This window comes from Simochromis diagramma, unplaced genomic scaffold (assembly GCF_900408965.1).
Source record: "Simochromis diagramma unplaced genomic scaffold, fSimDia1.1 OVJJ01000361.1, whole genome shotgun sequence".
Lineage (NCBI taxonomy): Eukaryota > Metazoa > Chordata > Actinopteri > Cichliformes > Cichlidae > Simochromis > Simochromis diagramma.
Window position 1 is genome coordinate 8,777,067 of NW_024386860.1, and position 17,324 is coordinate 8,794,390.

Consider the following 17,324-nt stretch of genomic DNA (forward strand, 5'->3'; position numbering starts at 1 on the left):
AAGTCGAGCACAAATTTCCCAGTATTAATAGTGCAATACAGCATACTGGTGATGTAGGATTTACATGGCATTGCTCATTCTATGAGTAGATGCTAAAGAGTCTTTGATGTGGAAAAACTATCAGCTTGTTCCATGTAGATTAAATGAAGGCTCAAAAATCCATTACAATGATGTTTAAGGTGTGTTTTTGTTGTATTTTATATGAATGTTTAACTTGATATTTAAATTTCAAACAATTAATATCTTGTCAACGATGCTAAACTTCTTTGTGGTGCTAAAATATAACCTAAAACATATCGTATTGTGTTCCTGAATGACTCATTTCCCATATTAACTGTAGAAAAAATAAGAGGCTACTGCCAGCCTGTGAGGTGCCGAGCGGAATGAAAAGCTAGTTTGGAGAGGATATCTGTCCATCTCCAACCATGGAGATTACAGCCATGACAGCTGTTGTGGCAAATGGCTTACAGCTTATAGAAGAACCTGCAAAGAGATGGCCACGATAAAATAAATTACCTGTGAGACGGCTGATGGCTTAAGAACACTGGTTCATTTTATTTTTTCCCCCTCTAACAGAACTGTTATCCGATTTTGTTTGGGCTAAACTGATAGAGATTAGCAGTTTTAAACTCACATATTTCTCATTTCACACTAAATAAAAGATTATGTATCTCTAATAAACAATATTCAAACATCTGACTAATCCTCTAGGTTACATCACATTGAATCTACCCACATCCCACTCTAATTTTACATGAAGAGTTTCTCATTTTATACTGGTCATGTGCTCAAAGCTGTCCCCGTGGCTATAGTAAAAGACAAAAGGCCACATTCTTGGCTGGACATCATGATTTCTGATGTGACCATGTGGTTGTAATAGTGCAGGGAACTTTGCTGCCTTTCTTTCTTTGCACACTCGGGCTGTGGAGCCAAGGTTTAAAGGAAAGGGCTTATCAGTATCCTCCAGGTCCTACACCTTCACTGGAGTTGGTATCCTCAGGGGTTAAGGCAGGGGGGAAAGAGAAGACTTTTAGAGAAACAAGGAAGAAGATGAACTGTGGCAAAAAAAAAAAAAAAAAAAAAAAAGGGGGGGGGAATATGTGAAGACGAAAGAAAGACTTAGGCCAAACAAGGTGTTATAATCAAACCTATTGTAAATTTACAAGGACCTGTGAAATTCAAAGCCAGCTGGCGGAGACACAACAGTTCATATCTGCTTTACAAATGTGCCGTGGTTCTCTAAAGCATATTGGAAGTGGATGAAAATAAGTCAAAAGATAAACAGTCTTAAACATGTAAAAAGTTAAGATTGTTTCACAGGTTGAATAATAAAGGACTGCAAATGCCTTTTTACCTGCAATGCTTTAAATTGAAGTGAAAAAGCTTCAGTTATTTATTTGTAAAAAATGTTTGGAATGATAATAGAATTTTCATTCCACTTCTCAGCTGTACACCACTTTGTGTTGGTCTTTCATGTGGAATTCCAATAGAATTGATTCATGTTTGTGGCTGTAATGTGACAAAATGTGGGAAAGTTCAAGGGGGCCGAATACTTTTGCAAGCCACTGTATAACAGAAATCCCAAGCCTTTAACTTGCCTGTATTATCGAACAGCTAATAATATCTTGCTAATGTTACATAAGCCTTGTTATCAATCACCTCTTCTCACAAGTCCCAGATGAAGCTAGATTAGGTGTGCCACATATATAACCCAGCTTCTCTGTGACTTTGAGACAGTCATTGGTGCACTACTGTTTCACTGTGGTAATAATCAGGAATGGTACTGACTGCTTATTTTTACTCATGTGTAGTCTAGCACAAAAAATAAATAAATACATTAAAAAAACATGTTAACAAGGTTAATATTTTCTTATGACTGGTTAGTCAATCAGTCCAAGTTATTTTAATAGTAACTGATCCTGGTTTAGACCAGTCAGCATTTTGTGCCAAAGAACAACTATTTGTAGTATACAGGTTCTCCCTACTGTCTCAATTGTTTAAGATCCCAAAATGGATCAAAAGCACTGAAAAGTGAAATTACTGGAGAGGTGCCAGTGCACAAATGTTCATGTAATCCAAATTGCTGTATATTGCTGTAAACTGAATGAATACTGACACTAATTAAATGGAATAAGCACATAACAGAACAACAAAACCATTTAATTTGTATTCAAAAAGCGCCATCTGCTTTATAAACACAGGGATGCATTTCTAGACCGATGTTGTTATTTGAGGACGTGTTTTTTTTCCTGCTACTTCTACAAATAACTATCCAGCATGAACAAAGTGATGTTACAAATAGCTACAAGGGTTTCCTCTTTGCATCAACATTAAACAGAACAGAAAGAAATCCATCATAGAAGAAGAAAAGCAATTGCTCTACCAACAGGATAGACAATTATAATGCAAGTGCAGGCACAAAACATTGGATTCTGAGCAAGGGCTAACTCCTTTTTTTATTTCCTAAAACCTTGTGTCACACTGCCTTTTTTGTCCATATACACCGAAGAACCATAAGCTGAAAGTAACAAGCTCTCCCAATATAGGAAATCTGCAGGATAATGAAGGACAAAGTATTCAGTACACATTAATATTGTCTTGCAAATATCATTGAAACAGCAGTGTAACATGTTCGAAAGCATCAAACACACATGGTATTTTTGCATTACTGTACTAACTGAGTGACCAAGCTAAAGCTACTAATCAAACAAAGATGTTATTACTTGTGTTATGTACTGTAAGTCTTTCATTTATTTTCACAATGGGTGGGCATTATATGAAAAATCTTTTAAAATACATTACATATTTATCCAATTGCTTTTGCTTCAACTGTAATTTTTTCCTGTGACATCTTCATTTATCCATGTGTCCCCATTATATACTTGCAAAAGTAATGTACAGAAATTAATTTCTTAAGGGAGCAAAAAGCTAGATTTTTTTAAGTATCTTTTTAAAATAAAAACTACATTTAAATTTAATTTTGTCTCACCCCCTGGCAAGGATAGGCACAAGCCTCCCTCCCTAATCTCTGGTAGACAGTTAGGGTAAATGAAAAGACTGATGCAAGTTTATGTCTGTATAAGCTACGGCAAATGTATATGGTAAATATGAAGGCAAAGTCTACCGTGAAGGATCCAGCAGAGGTCTAAGTCTAAGCCAAGCTCTAGACTTGAGCTTTGTAAAGTGATAATATATAAATAAATATGTTTCAGGCATGGAAGATTAAAATATTTGTGTTTTTTCTGCGTTCCATTTGTCATCAACTCTGAATGCAATTTTAATTTTTGGTTTGCATGGAAGACATCGGCTTGTCTGTAAATGTTCACCGAGCAGTAGCGAAGCTATGCAAAATGGGGGTCACAAACCAGACACACAATCTATTCACCCTTAAAGTAAAAGTTGTGTCTAGCAAAGCAGTCACAAGGAGGTTTTTGTGGTGCAAGACCCTCTGTGACCAGTTTCACATAGTGACAGCCTGAAACTTCCAGCAGCAACTCACAAACCATTCAGGGACTTTACAGTTTTTAGCTAAGTGACCAGAGGTTGCTGGGGGTCACAGACTGATCTGTAGACCTGTCTGACTGAGGCGTTACACAAAGTTGCATTTACATGTTAATTCGCCAATTAATTTATTTTATTTGACGAAAAAAAAAAAAAAAAAAAATATGTGCCTGTAACTATTTAGACATTCAGTAATATTGTCCTCCAAAAAATTCTGACTTTCCTGGTCTCAAATACGGGCACTTTATTTTTAATATAATTACTTCATTTTAAAGGATAAAACAACCTAAAAATGAATGGATAAATACAAAATAGAAAAAAGCAAATAGCTGCAGAACAGTTTTCTCATGTAGCTCTTGCCAGGAAAAAAATGAAATCAAAAATTTATCTTCAAAGCATTACTTATACATTGACAAGCTATGACAATGAAATAGAAAATTTATAAGACCTACATGCCAACCCTAGGGAAGTGACAATTATAATGTGGTGGGGCTGGAACAGCCGAAAGCCCTCCAGCCTTTAGACAAAATCAGAGGTAATATAGGTCGCTGTTGGTGTGTTCTAATTTAGACATCTTTCCAGGGGCAGAATACCTAACCAAACATACTTCCACAATGGCAAGACATATTCCTTCAAGTTAGATCTAAAAATACAAGTGGCTTCATCATGTGAAGGAGGTCAAGCCATCTGTGTAATGTATGCAAGAGAGAAAGAAAAGGACAGTAGTATGAAGGTCATTTGACCAGATTAAGTATTATTTTCCAATTTATTTTGCACTATATAACATAAAATTTGCCAACTTGCCCACAATTTGCAATGCTTATATAGGGCTGTGCGATATGACCAAAATCTCATATCCCGATATAAGACATCTATCATCCCGATAACGATATAAATCACAAAAATGTAACTTTTTTTTGTAAATTCTGTGAATCTCGGGCAGCTCGTCTTGCGGGAAGTGTTTCCAGCTGGGCGTCATGTAGCTGGAGTCGAGTGTTTTAACCGATGCATGAAACTATACATTTTTAGACATAAGTTGTAACGGTCGCCGTTTTCTTTGTGAGTATTTATTACACAGCGTGCTGCAGGGAAAAGCCTGTTCTAACGTTTGAGTCCAAGGTTTATTTTTTAGCACCTGGCGGCTCTTTTGTAATTCTCATCCGTAAATAATCTGCTCTTTCACGTGATTCAGTTTATTTTGAAAATACTGTTGTTGCTAACGACAACGCATAAAAACAGGCGGTTGTCCGTCCGTAGTGTGGTTATATTAAATATTAGAGAAAGAGAGAACTTTAAGAAATTAATATAGCCACTACAGTGACCATCAAAACGATGAAAAAAATATTGCCGTAAACAGTTTATTTTGCGACACTACGAAATAAACGATAGCATAAAATTAAACGATAGACGTTTTTATATCGTCATCCCATATATATCGTTATATCGAACAGCCCTATGCTTATACATAGAAAATATGGACATGTTCTATCAGATCTCTACAGAGATGAGAGACCCATAAAAGACAGAGGTACCCAGACTCAAACATCAATACAAGTAAAGAAAAATTGGGCCTAAGCATTTTACGAGTCACAATTTGAGCTCCTTGACTGAGATATGGGCAAAGGATTTAGGTACCAGTTCCTCGTTAGGTACAGTGTTTTTTTTTTAACTACTGCCTCCCTCAAGAAACATAAAAGTGTCAAATCAAGAAACTAGCCAAATGCAAATATGAGACACATTATAACAGAAGTAAATGCAGTGACTATATCTGAAGTCTTATCTCCAATGTCACATAAATGATTTTATCTAAAATATGTCAAAAACTGAACAATATATCTCTGCCTATTTATAGCAGAGAAATGCCTTCTAGCTGCATCAGAGTGCCCTGCTTCTGACCATGTAAATATGTCAAATATTTATTTAACTTCTCAGATCACCTCCAGGCCAACTCTGTTTTCAGAGAAATATTTTAAATAGTTTTCCAAAATCTTCAAAAAATTAGCATCCTGTAACATGCAGGATGGCTTCTAGATCATCTAAAAATTCCTGAGAACTTCAGGTTGTGTTCCAATATGAAGAGTAAATAAGGACTTTAAGAAAGCATGTCTACACACTGCAAAAACAAAGAGGCTATAAGCAACACTATACTGAAAGATCTGATTCAAAGAGATTATTTCAGCTCAGAAGCATTGGAAGAAGTAAATATAAATTACATCACATCAATACAAACTATGCAATTTTGAAAGCCACATTATAGAGGGCTATCCCTTACGGGCTGTGATTCAATACTTGGAAAACTGATGTCCACTTCTTTCAGGACTGGTGGTTTAATACTGAGCTCCTTCAACCCTCAAGCCAAGGTGTCTTTGGGCAAGATACTGAACGCCTTGATGTGTAATTTTTGGAACTGCAAATGTGTGTTTGCGTATGGGTTTCCTTACAGACAGAGTACAGAGAGGGGTTATCACTCACCACAAATGTGCTTCCATGCAGTCCCCCAAAACAGCAACTGCACATCTCTGGACAAGTAAGACTTGTTTGAAAAATGGGCTGGAATAATGAAGGAAACAGCACAGCTCACCAGAAATGGAACAAATCTGTAAAAAATGTCAATGATAAAAAAAATACAGTATGCAAAATACATTTCATTGTTTTTAACACTCACTTTCACTTAAGCTATTCGTATGTTATAACTTAACTCTTCTCCATGGCTGTCAGATGGACTAATAACAGCACAAACAGGAGTGGCCTGCAGACCAGTTGTACCACATATTTTGTACACTGGCTCCATCAACAACAGACACTCTCTGCAGGTAGACGGGCAGTTCGTGACTGCCCATGGACTGCCTTCGCGCTACCCCTACTGAAGCATAATTTTGGCTTATCACTGGCCAAGATGTGTCATGAATGTATGTGTGTGAGAGGAATAGTGCTCTATGTATACAATAACAGTGCTGTATGAATGTGTATGTAAACAGTTGAATATGGGTTTTAAAGTGTGGACTAAAAGGACAGACGTTTATATAAATGTAATCTATTTTCTTATGATTCCAAATGAGATATGACTCACTTATAAGGACACCAAATGTGAGCAAAATCATGATGAAAGTGGCCAAAATAGTACCATTTGAAAATATTATTAAAAGGCTTTGATCTAAGTTTAAAAGCTTTTTCATTAAATCTGTGTTCTGAGATGCCAGACAGAAATTATTTAGACAAAAAACAGTACTGTGAACCAATTAATAGAAAACTGCGGTGGTAATTGTTATTGCAGACTCAAAAATGTAAACTTGAGTGCTTGTTTATGTTTGCATGTATCTATGAAAGTAAAGTATTAAAGGGTATGAGAGATCCTTTTAATATTCCTACAAACAGCAAGTAAGGTGACTTTCAGAACACTTGGCAACCTCCCATAATTGCAAGCTTTTATGATGATGGAGCAAAGCTGCCTCTAAAAAAAGAGGTTCTTCAGGAAAGAAAGACCAAATGAGCGATGTGTCCCCAGTGTTGGGTGGGAACTGTTTATTCAAACTGCCATCAGGCAGCATTGTTGACGATATATTGTGGTCATTTGTTTGAAACTTGGGACAGTGTCCATTCAATTAGATGAAACGCAGAATATCCTGGGGAAATGGGAAATGGAACAAAATTTCACATCATGATCCAGGGCCAGTACTTCCCTTCTGAATTCTCAGTGGAGTTCTATTATCATTATGTAAGGTAGCAACTGTCTAAGGTTCTGCTCAAGTCTTTTTCTAAGGAAGGGCAGCATTCTAATAATGTTAGAGGCACCTGAAATAAAAATCTGATCCATTAACTTACTGTACAAATCAAAGTAAAACTGGAAAGCAAAAGACACAATACTAAACATGGCAAAGTGGAACTCTAAGACAGAGGCAAGGAAACACTACAGGACGGAGACAGAAACACTGCTAGGGGAAGAAAGAACAAGGTAAGTACGAACCGAAGCTTAATATAAATAAAAAATTCAGAAATTAATGCCGTAATCGATGAGTTTTTGTGAATTATTGAGCAACTATAAGCAACTAATTGCAAAAAAACAAATGCTGGATGTAGCAAATATGATACAAATTAAAGCTTAGACATGAAGATTAATATTTATTTTTTATTTTTTTGAAAAAAATAATTTTCTCATAGTTATTTCATGGTTCAAGCTTTACAAGGTGAACAGACATTTAAAACCATTAACATTAGACAATAAACATAATTTGAATACTAAAGGTAATCATATTGGGATAACAATGAAAAACGTGAATCAAAAGAACTCCAAAACAATCGCTTATTGCAAGGAAAACCATCAAGAACAAACAAAGACTCAACAATATCACAAGAACTCTTAAAATAAAAAAAATGATATAATGATATCCAAAAAAGAAATGGAAAACTTCAAACATTACGATAACAAAAACTCCAAATAGAATCTCAAATTCTGATTAAAAATTCCCAACTCCAAAATGACACAAAACCCAGGACCATGACGATGACTTAACTTTGACAATTTCCACTTCCCTGCATCGCACACTAAAAATCAGAAAGACATCCAGTCATACACAAAAATAAATCTGTCCAGTTGAGGGAGGCCACTGACATCAAGCCGGCACATCTCCTTGAAGTGACAAGTGGGCATATGACACATCAAAGTAGTGCAGCAGGTGAGCCAAATCATTAGATTAGGCAGATTTATGGCTTCATGAAACTTGTTATTACCCATGGCGCGCTTCACTGATGTTTAGCTTGATGTCTTTATGAGGGGGCCGTTGTTCACCTTGCTCTGACAGGCACAATGTGATGATTAGAATACTACAGATTCAATTTGACTCACTTTCTCAAGTCAGGCAAGCAGAGGTTTGTTTTGCCATTTAAAAACATGTTTGGTTGAGATGAAATCCAACCCGAATGCATATTTTGTTAACCAGCAGTCACACTTTATTCACGTTATTACATGTTAGCATGTAGCATGGATAGAAACTCTCTCTCATTATTAGTATTCTTAACTACAAGCACCTGGGACAGAGTCACATGGAAATGAAATGCTTACTTTGTGAAAGACGATGAATTTTGGGAACTTTTAGGACTGGGACCCTTTTACATGTGTTTGCTTCTATCCTACTCTATATTCTCATATTTATGTATTTCAGTGTATGCAAATTTTCAGTTAAACTGGCATATAGTTTAATTGGCAAATATAATATTTTCCAGTGAATACACTATTCACAAATATTAAGAATAATCACCGTACTGAGAGTTTTGGTTATATTAAATAAGTAAGAGAGACAGAAGTACCAGATGATGTCAGACGAGATCAGAACTTCTAATGCCTGCTTCATAGACCTCGTCCTTTAAAGGGCAGGTGCAGGAGCAAATCCAGTATCATTTCTAAGGGTTTGTCAATATATATTGACAGTTTGAAATTACATTTTGGAACATTACATTTTCAAGAGGGTAAATTATAGGACCTTTAAAAATATATAAATCAAAGCTTCACTGACTAATGGTTTTGACATGCATTACAAAATTTAACATCAGAATGATATTTTGTTTTTTTGTCTCTGAATTAACTTCAGAAATAAATTACAGGCATTGACTCTTTTCGTTCAACTGAGTAAAAGACTCACATGAAGAAACAGTGCTGATAACAGACAGATGTTTTCACCTTCTTTGTGCAGTATGGCTAGTTAATCTATTAGAGCAGCTCGTGCCTATGGGTTTTTCTTCTGCTCACAGAGGCTCAGCGGATGGATTGTTGAGGCTTAATTTAACACTGCAAACAATGGAAAACAGCCACAAATAACGGCAGCCGTCATGAGCTTATCAGCCTGAGCAGGGATTACAAGGGAAATGAATCATTAACACTATTGCCACTTGAATGCGGCTAAAGCATGATTGACAGGTTGAAAGCTAGGTGTTAGGAGGGGGGAAACGAAATGGGTGGAGCTGTGGCTTGATACCCACTGAAGCGGGTATCATTATCGGATAAGAGCTCCAGGAGGTCTGGCCGAAATGACCTAATGTCTGCGAGGGGAACGCAATATAGAGCAAAGTAATGGATGAAAAAACATTTAGGTATGAAAGACAGACTGCAATTTAAACTGCATGCCTTAAATGCCTGGTTAAACCAGAGATATTCTGACAAGCTATTCACAAAGTCCATGAACCAACTCAGTCCCAACAACATGCTGACAGCAGGTATTGAATGGTAATGCTGTCCCTTTCTATTTATAGTTTATTGTTGGGTTTTATGTATTAACAGGAAAGCTTTGAGATGTGCAAGGCATAGAGTGCACTGCAACCCCACGGTCGCTTCTCCCAATATGACACCAGGTAGATTTTAATAGTTTTATGGAAAATAGTGGGATGCCATGCTGGTGAAGGGGATTCTGGGTCATGGAGGGATTTGTTAAGTTATTACAGTGTCTGGAGCAAGGCCCTTATCGGCACCTGCCAAGTCTTTGGCGGACCCAGTGGGATTGCACTGACCCTGGTGGAAGTAATGGATATTAGAAAATCTTCCCACTGTGAGGAGGGGGGAATGGGTGAGGGAGCAAGGAAATGGCAGTAAGGGAGGAGAAATGGACAGAACCTCAAGGACACAGTGGTATAGTACAGGAGGCTATAACTAAGCTAAGATCTCCAATTCAAAGAATATAGATAGACAGGGAAACTAAGAAAAAAGGTGTGGTTAGTAAATGGGGGGATTACAAAAAGACTCACATATTACTTTGAATTGTATCTTTTTTATACATTTCATCTTTTCATTTTAATTGTGATTAGCTATATTGGTCTTTACATATCGTTTACTCATATCGTTTAACAATGGTAAATACAATGCATATTTGTCAAGACAGTCTAAAATTACATTGCTGGGTTGTATTCCATTCAAAATTGTGAAACTGCACTTCTTAAAAGTGTATTTTATTTATTGTTCATATTTGGACATACTCCCTTTGTACCTCAACTTTTTCATTAGTTAATTCATTAGTTTCTCAATTCGTCGATATGCGTATCAGCACTGTTCATTTAGACAGTTAACAGTAAAAGGTCATGATTTGTGGATCTAAAACATTTGCCAGATAATTATGTATTTATTCACTTGTATGTAATCAGTCAATGTTCAAGTTTGAATCATCCTCCAAATGTAGAATAAATTTTACATTTTAAAAATCCAAATATCTAGAACTTGATAATGTGATTTTACTGCATAATGCAACCAGAGTCAGTAGGAACAATCTGAAATGTATTAAAAAAAAAAAACTGGTTTTCAGATGATATACAGGCTCTTTAAATGTATCAGTCAAATCTACCTGCAAAGTCTGGACATAATCAAAAACAGCATTTGCTCCAAATGATCCAAAATCTGATTCAGAAATATGAACCTGATAAGCCTAAAACAGATTTAAAAGATTAACTTAAAACTTTGAGATTTGGATTCTCCTACAGCAAAGGTTATACAGTTCCCTTAACCATTGTTCCCTGGTGTGTTGAACTACTAAAAAGACACAGTAAATATCTTTAGCATTATGAAAAAATGTTGAACAATGATGTATTGTTGTCCCTGCTTGACAACAATGCCAGCTTGCATCAATGCACCAGACAACAGACACAAGTTTCATGCTACTGTCAATTCGCCCCAGATCATAATGTTTTTTCTTTGGGTGAAAACTGCCATTTTAACTGACAGTAACAGAATTCAGCTCCAATCATAAATGGAGATGGAGAAATTACATGTTATCCAAAATGAAATGTACCACGTCATCACAATGCAGTTTAAAAAATGGATTAAGGTTAGTAAAATGCAATCTTACTCATCTTTATTTGTGACATTATGTGCAACTGTCAAACTGAGTGAATTTGTCTACAACAAAAAAATAAATACATTTTAAAAATGTAAAAAGCTGCAGGCAGATTTGAAGATGTTAAGATTTTTATCTTGAGTGACCGGGGGGGTCAGAAATGAGAACTGAGAGCAATGAGAATATCAGAGGGACACCTCAGGTTAAGTGATTTAGTAACAAAGTTAGAGAAGCAAGGTTTAAATGGTTTGTACATGTCCAGAGGAGGGATTCTGGATACAGTGGACAAAGGATGTTGAAGATAGAGCTGCGGGGCAGAAGGAAAAGTGGAAGACCACAGAGAGCATTTATAATGTAGTGAAGGAGGCCATGCAGAGAGTTAGTGCAGAAGAGGATGCTGGGAGTAGGGCAAGATGGAGGCAGATGATCTGCTGTGGCGACTCCTGATGGGAGCAGCTGAAAGAAGAATATGAAGAAGAAGAAGGAAAAATGCAACCAAACAGCAAAGTCAAAAGACAAAGAAAGTGGTCAAGATGTTTGCTCTACATACAAATACACAATAACTCAGCTTTGTAGCTGTTCTGTCATCCTGCTGACATACAGACAGACGGCCTAACTAACAAACCTGCTTAAGCAATGTGAGAGTTTGATGGGCCAAGAAACAGCAAAAATATAAAGGTCTTCACTTGAATTGCCATACTATGACAAGTCTGCTACATGTTACCCTTGTACGAGTCTGGCTGTGCAACCGTTCATCGTGAACGAAGACTGAATGTTAGCGGCGACGACACAACCACATCTCACATTAAGAGGGGGAAGCAGCTCAGAGTGGGGCTGGCTTTCTGACAAATGCTTTATTATCACAGGTTGCCTTTGTCAAGGTTAAAGCCACAAACAATGCAGCTCATTTGCTTACAAATGCACTTCAGTCATCCGCTGCACTGTATGAATGGCATTACATAATATATTCCAGAGCAATATGGGTACATTTCTTTTGATTAAGCCTTGCCTTCAGACATACCAGACACAAACCAGGCCAAACAAATCAAAGCCAAGCATAAATGTTTCAGAGCTTGTCATATCTCCTGTTGGTTCTCGGAGTAAAATGCTTTCCCTTTTACTTTTATGCTAATCTTACAGGCAGACACAAAATGATATCCAGTTGCTGAACTGTCAGGAAGGAGGTAGGATCAAGTGACTCCTTACTGGGATGCAAAAATAGACCGAGGAGAAACAGATTCTTTGGTGCTGTAGAGGCTTTAATGTTGGTCTGTCATTATGCATCCTGCGTGGATCTGGGCTCAGAAATGACAATGTTTAGACATCCGACCTGGCCCTACTGTGGAGTAAACACCCGGAACCAGAGCACACTGCAAAAACAGCCATGTTAATCATTCATCGGGCTGGTAGGATATTGACTCAATATAACAGCTTAGATGGAAAGCGCATTAGGACACGGGCAAAATCCATTGTCTCCATTTCTCACTCTTGTACTCCATGTTCCAGGGGCAGAAGGAGGATTTAGAACGCCAGAAAGACACATAGTTTTGCTTTTGAGATTTGAAACCTAGAGGATAGAGGAGGATTTTTCTGGCTGCACTTTTCTTGTAAGGCAAGAAAAGAAAAATTACCGGCAGTAAATAGATGAGTATGATAAGGCCCCCTAAATACAAGTCTTATCTCTCTCTCTCAATTTGAAAGTGCCACGGAAGAAATAGGCCACGTTGTCACTCAGGCTTTTAATTAAAAACAGAGGAAAAGACTGTGTGTATGTGTGCGTGTAGGCGTGCATGTGCGTCTTTCGGTGTGTGTGTTTGTGTGTCTGAGTCCCTAAGAGAGAGCAGTTTTAAAAACATTTATTCACACTTAATGTTTACCACCTACAAATGACCTTGTTCTTGTAACACTAATTTTGTCTGTGACTGGTTCAACTTGCCTGCTCCAATCTCATTCACATGGTGACAAACGGAGTGAATGAGACAGTGGGAGAGAGAAGAAAAAGCGAGAGACAGACAGGGAGAGAGGGAGGCGACGTGACCCCGTGTCTATTAATCAGCAACTCAGCTACGGGCTCACATCACTACAGAAGATAACGCCGGCTGTTGTCACACAGGTGGAAGTAATGGCTAGGAAGCAACCTCTTCCGATAGCGGCTTGTCCGAATGCTGACACGTGGACTGACAAAGACACGTACAAGGCCGAGAAACAGAGAGCCGCTGTCGGGCTTTTGACTGATAACAGTTTGAGTGAGAGGAGTGCAAGTGAAGAGGAACGTGTCGAACTGGATAACACAGAGGCCCGAATGTGATTATGGATCATCATCATCAGTTAGGGAGCATTCCCCTAAACATTGATTTGTGCCTCTTTGCATTTATTCCAGGCACAGTGGGGAAAATTGATTATAATTAAGTCTAAAGTTAAACTAAATAAAGTATAATATGGTAATTCTTTGGGCCATTTTCCTTTCTTTCTGCTGAAAATACATAGAAATGATCTATCACAGCGTTTTCTGACTGTCAGGCAAAAAGGCCCTAATGTATTATTGCAGCAGTTCCACATGAAAAAATTATATCTTTCCTGACACGCAGGTACTGTGGTACTTCTTTAGAAAATCTTTGCTATATTTTAAATGAAAGCGATAATAAACTGGCCATTTTAAATGTAATTATGTTCAGCAGTGAAGGAGCCAATTTTGGTCAAGTTTAAAATGTGAAAGCGTAATGAAAGCGAAGCCTATGTAATCTTGTATATTGATCAGATTTGAATATAGCCAAATTCATAGAATGTTATATTCAGTCCATGTTGTTTTTATTTCAGGATACACTGCTTGATTTACATACCTGCCTAATAATGACATTTAAGACTTGTTACTGTATATCATATGCTAGCACTCAATATTTGCCATAGAGCAGGATAATTAAATTAGCAGTCTACAAATAGCACAAGAGCTAGTTTTCTGCAAAAGACTTATATGCAGCAAGTCATCAGCAAATTTCTTAGAACACAAACATTAATCCGAGGCTTAACACACAAAGTGAGTTTAACCTATACGACTCAAAGACTACAATTTCGCAAAACTAGGAACTAAGCAAAATAAGATCAACCATTGCAGGAGAGTAATCCAAAATTCATAGCAATCCATATGGAAATTTATGCACATTACAACCACCTGATACAAGAGCCTCAAGAACAGCAATGAAGCACACAAAAAGCAAACACTTATTTTGCTAAAGTGAAGCAGTGATCCCTGATGTCTCAACAGATGTTTTGGAAGGAGCTGTCATTGTCTTAAACAGATAAACTCAATTTGTGGACATTCCAACGGGGGCACGACAAAGTGAGATTAATGGGTCTGAGAGCTTCGTGGAGCTCAAAGTCAGAAATTTCAGTGCCGTGAAAGCAGCTCACCTTTTAACTGGCTAAATCACCATGGTAACTTATGCTAAACACATAACCTGGTTGGGAGCAGATTATGTTCAGGGTTTCGGCTTAAAATTGGCCAGAAGCACCACGTTTACCACTGATTCTTTATTTTCAGCATGTTTTAAGTGAAATATAGATTCTCTCCTGAGGTAATGATTTCATATGCACAACCTGTTAAACCGTACCTTGCTAACACCACTGAGTGAAGCCCAGCTGTAAAGCTGCAAACTGTGCATCATATTATCACTTAAATTTGCATGTACTGAGTTTGTGATGCAGAAAATCTTGAAATGTTTTTATGCTTGATTCTAATCTGCTACTAACACTATTTGAACTGAGTCACTAAGACACAGAACACACACCAATGCGACCTGTTTAATCAATAAAAATAATTTCTTTTTGATCTGGCAACAAACTAAAGTGATTTCTACATCTCCTTTATTAGACTGAGATAGTAGTCTATACACAGTTTAAAGTTTCTGAGCTGTACAAGGGCACACTCATTGTTAAAATAAATATATTAACTCAAATTAAAATGTTAAATCCCATGATTAACAATTTTCTGCAGCATTAATTTCTTAATTTCTTTTTATTGTTATATTTTTATGTTCTTTATAGATTTCTAGTCACCATTTTATCTGATCATCCGTCTCTGATTGGAGATGGCTGCAATCACAGAGATCACTTTGTACAGAAGAAGAGTTATATGATGTGTGAAACACCTTTTATGTGAGCATGCACAGAGTCTGAAGCAGAAAGCTAGGGTTGATTGGGGATTTGGGTTTTGTCAAGCCAGCTAACACAAAGAAAGGCAAGTATAGTATACCTCTCTAGACAAACCAGCACAATCTTCCATAACCCAAATTTTAACATTACCCTCTACCAGAGACACACACAAGCAAGAACTAAGAGCAAAATCTAGTTTGAGTCCAAAATAAATGTTATTATTCTGGATATCATTCATATCTCCCAGTATCAGCATATAACTTATGTTGTGTCGCTACTGTAGGGCCCTTACTTTTTTGTTGTGATTTAGTGCTACATAAATAAATAAATGAAACTGAATTGACTTTTCCAACATTGTGTTGTGAATCATACAGGAACACTGCAGTACCAACAACAAAGCTAGTTCAGAACACCAACAAAACCCAAACTATCAAACCGCAGCAGTCAATAACATGTAAGCATTACCATGCATGCAGCACTAACCAAACGAAAAAGTGACTACAAAACAGCCCTTAAAAATACCTGCAGCCACTAGTAGCTAGCTAAGATTAGCTCAGAGATGTCGAAAAGCGTCTAGACAGCAAAACTAGCAACTAATACATAAAGACTGATAGAATGTTACCAGACTGTTACCAAACGGCTCTACTTACCTTGGTGAGGTGAAGGTAAGCTATTTCATTCCACCTCAGGAGAAAATTTGGGCTAACCGAATTTTAACACAAATATCCAAAACCCCAGTTTAGATGTAGGCTTTGACAAAATGTGTCCAAGTAGCGTCTTTAGCAGGTCTTGGTTAATCACTGTTTCCTCTTTAAACAAAGAAGTCTGTAGCTAACACTGTAACATTGCTAGGCTGCAGAGGAAATGCTACTTTAGCTAGACAGCGGTCACAGCTGGTGACATTCAATAAGTGTAGATATGTTTGGTCCATTGTGCTTTATTCAGATCTCCTTCGCCCTTATAATAACTTTGTTGCACATGCTAAACTGTGCAATTTCAGGCTTTGCTAGACAAAAGTTGTCTAGTGTGAAAGAATAATGAATGCCTTTGATCCCAGATCCCGAACAGTGGTGCTCTGTCGCATTGTATGAGACCTCCACCTTTATAATGGTTTTGTGAACCAAGGCAGCCTGGGACCAGATTCTGACAGTATAAGAAATTTAAGATGACTTATTCACTACGTGGGTCGTGGGATAACTTATATCATCATGCGTGCCATTTGCCATTGCCTGCTGATCACTTCAACATTTTTTTTTTAATGTTTTTTAAACAATCAAAACAAACCAGACAGATATAGAAAATTTTAGGATTTGTGGCAGCAGAAGGATTTGTTTTATGATATGTCCTCCAGCTATTATTACGACTGTGCCAAGAAGACATAGCCTGACACTTAATTTTGTACCATTGCCCAATGATTGCTGAAATCTCAGTCTGTACTTGCCTTTAGGCCAGCAAAAATTACATATAACATTTTCATTTGGACATTGTGTTGTTGTCACGTATCACAAATCAGTTATCCATCTATCTTCAACTTGCAAATGAAGTCTAATTCACGAAAATAACTAAAGACACCTGCGTAAATTTGGGGAGCTTTTAAGATTTAAAATGGCTCGAGTCCAAAATTAGAAAACCAACTCCTGGCGTGAATAAAGTTTGAAAAGCCTGATGACGAGATGCTAGCAGGCAGTAGACAGCCGGCACAAGAGCACTGTGGTGACATCATGTTTACAATTACCTCTGAGAGAAATAGGTCATGTAATATGAAATGGATTGAGTGAGTGTGTGAGCATCCACTCCACTTTATATTGCAAGTAATATTAAATGCCAGAACAGCAGGTCTAGAACAGAGGACACTGACTGAGA

At 37.3% G+C, this 17,324-nt stretch overlaps 1 long non-coding RNA gene across 1 annotated transcript in view; it reads right to left on the reverse strand.

Annotated features, from left to right (window-relative positions):
- Positions 1–16,688, reverse strand: part of LOC120732620 — a 121,909-nt gene extending 105,221 nt beyond the window's left edge. Inside the window, exons 1-2 of the long non-coding RNA XR_005695616.1 lie at positions 16,112–16,688; positions 5,974–6,098 (exon numbers count right to left, since the gene is read on the reverse strand). This is a non-coding gene — a long non-coding RNA (uncharacterized LOC120732620). The remainder of the gene's footprint in view (positions 1–5,973; positions 6,099–16,111) is intronic.
- Between the last annotated feature and the right edge of the window lie 636 nt (positions 16,689–17,324).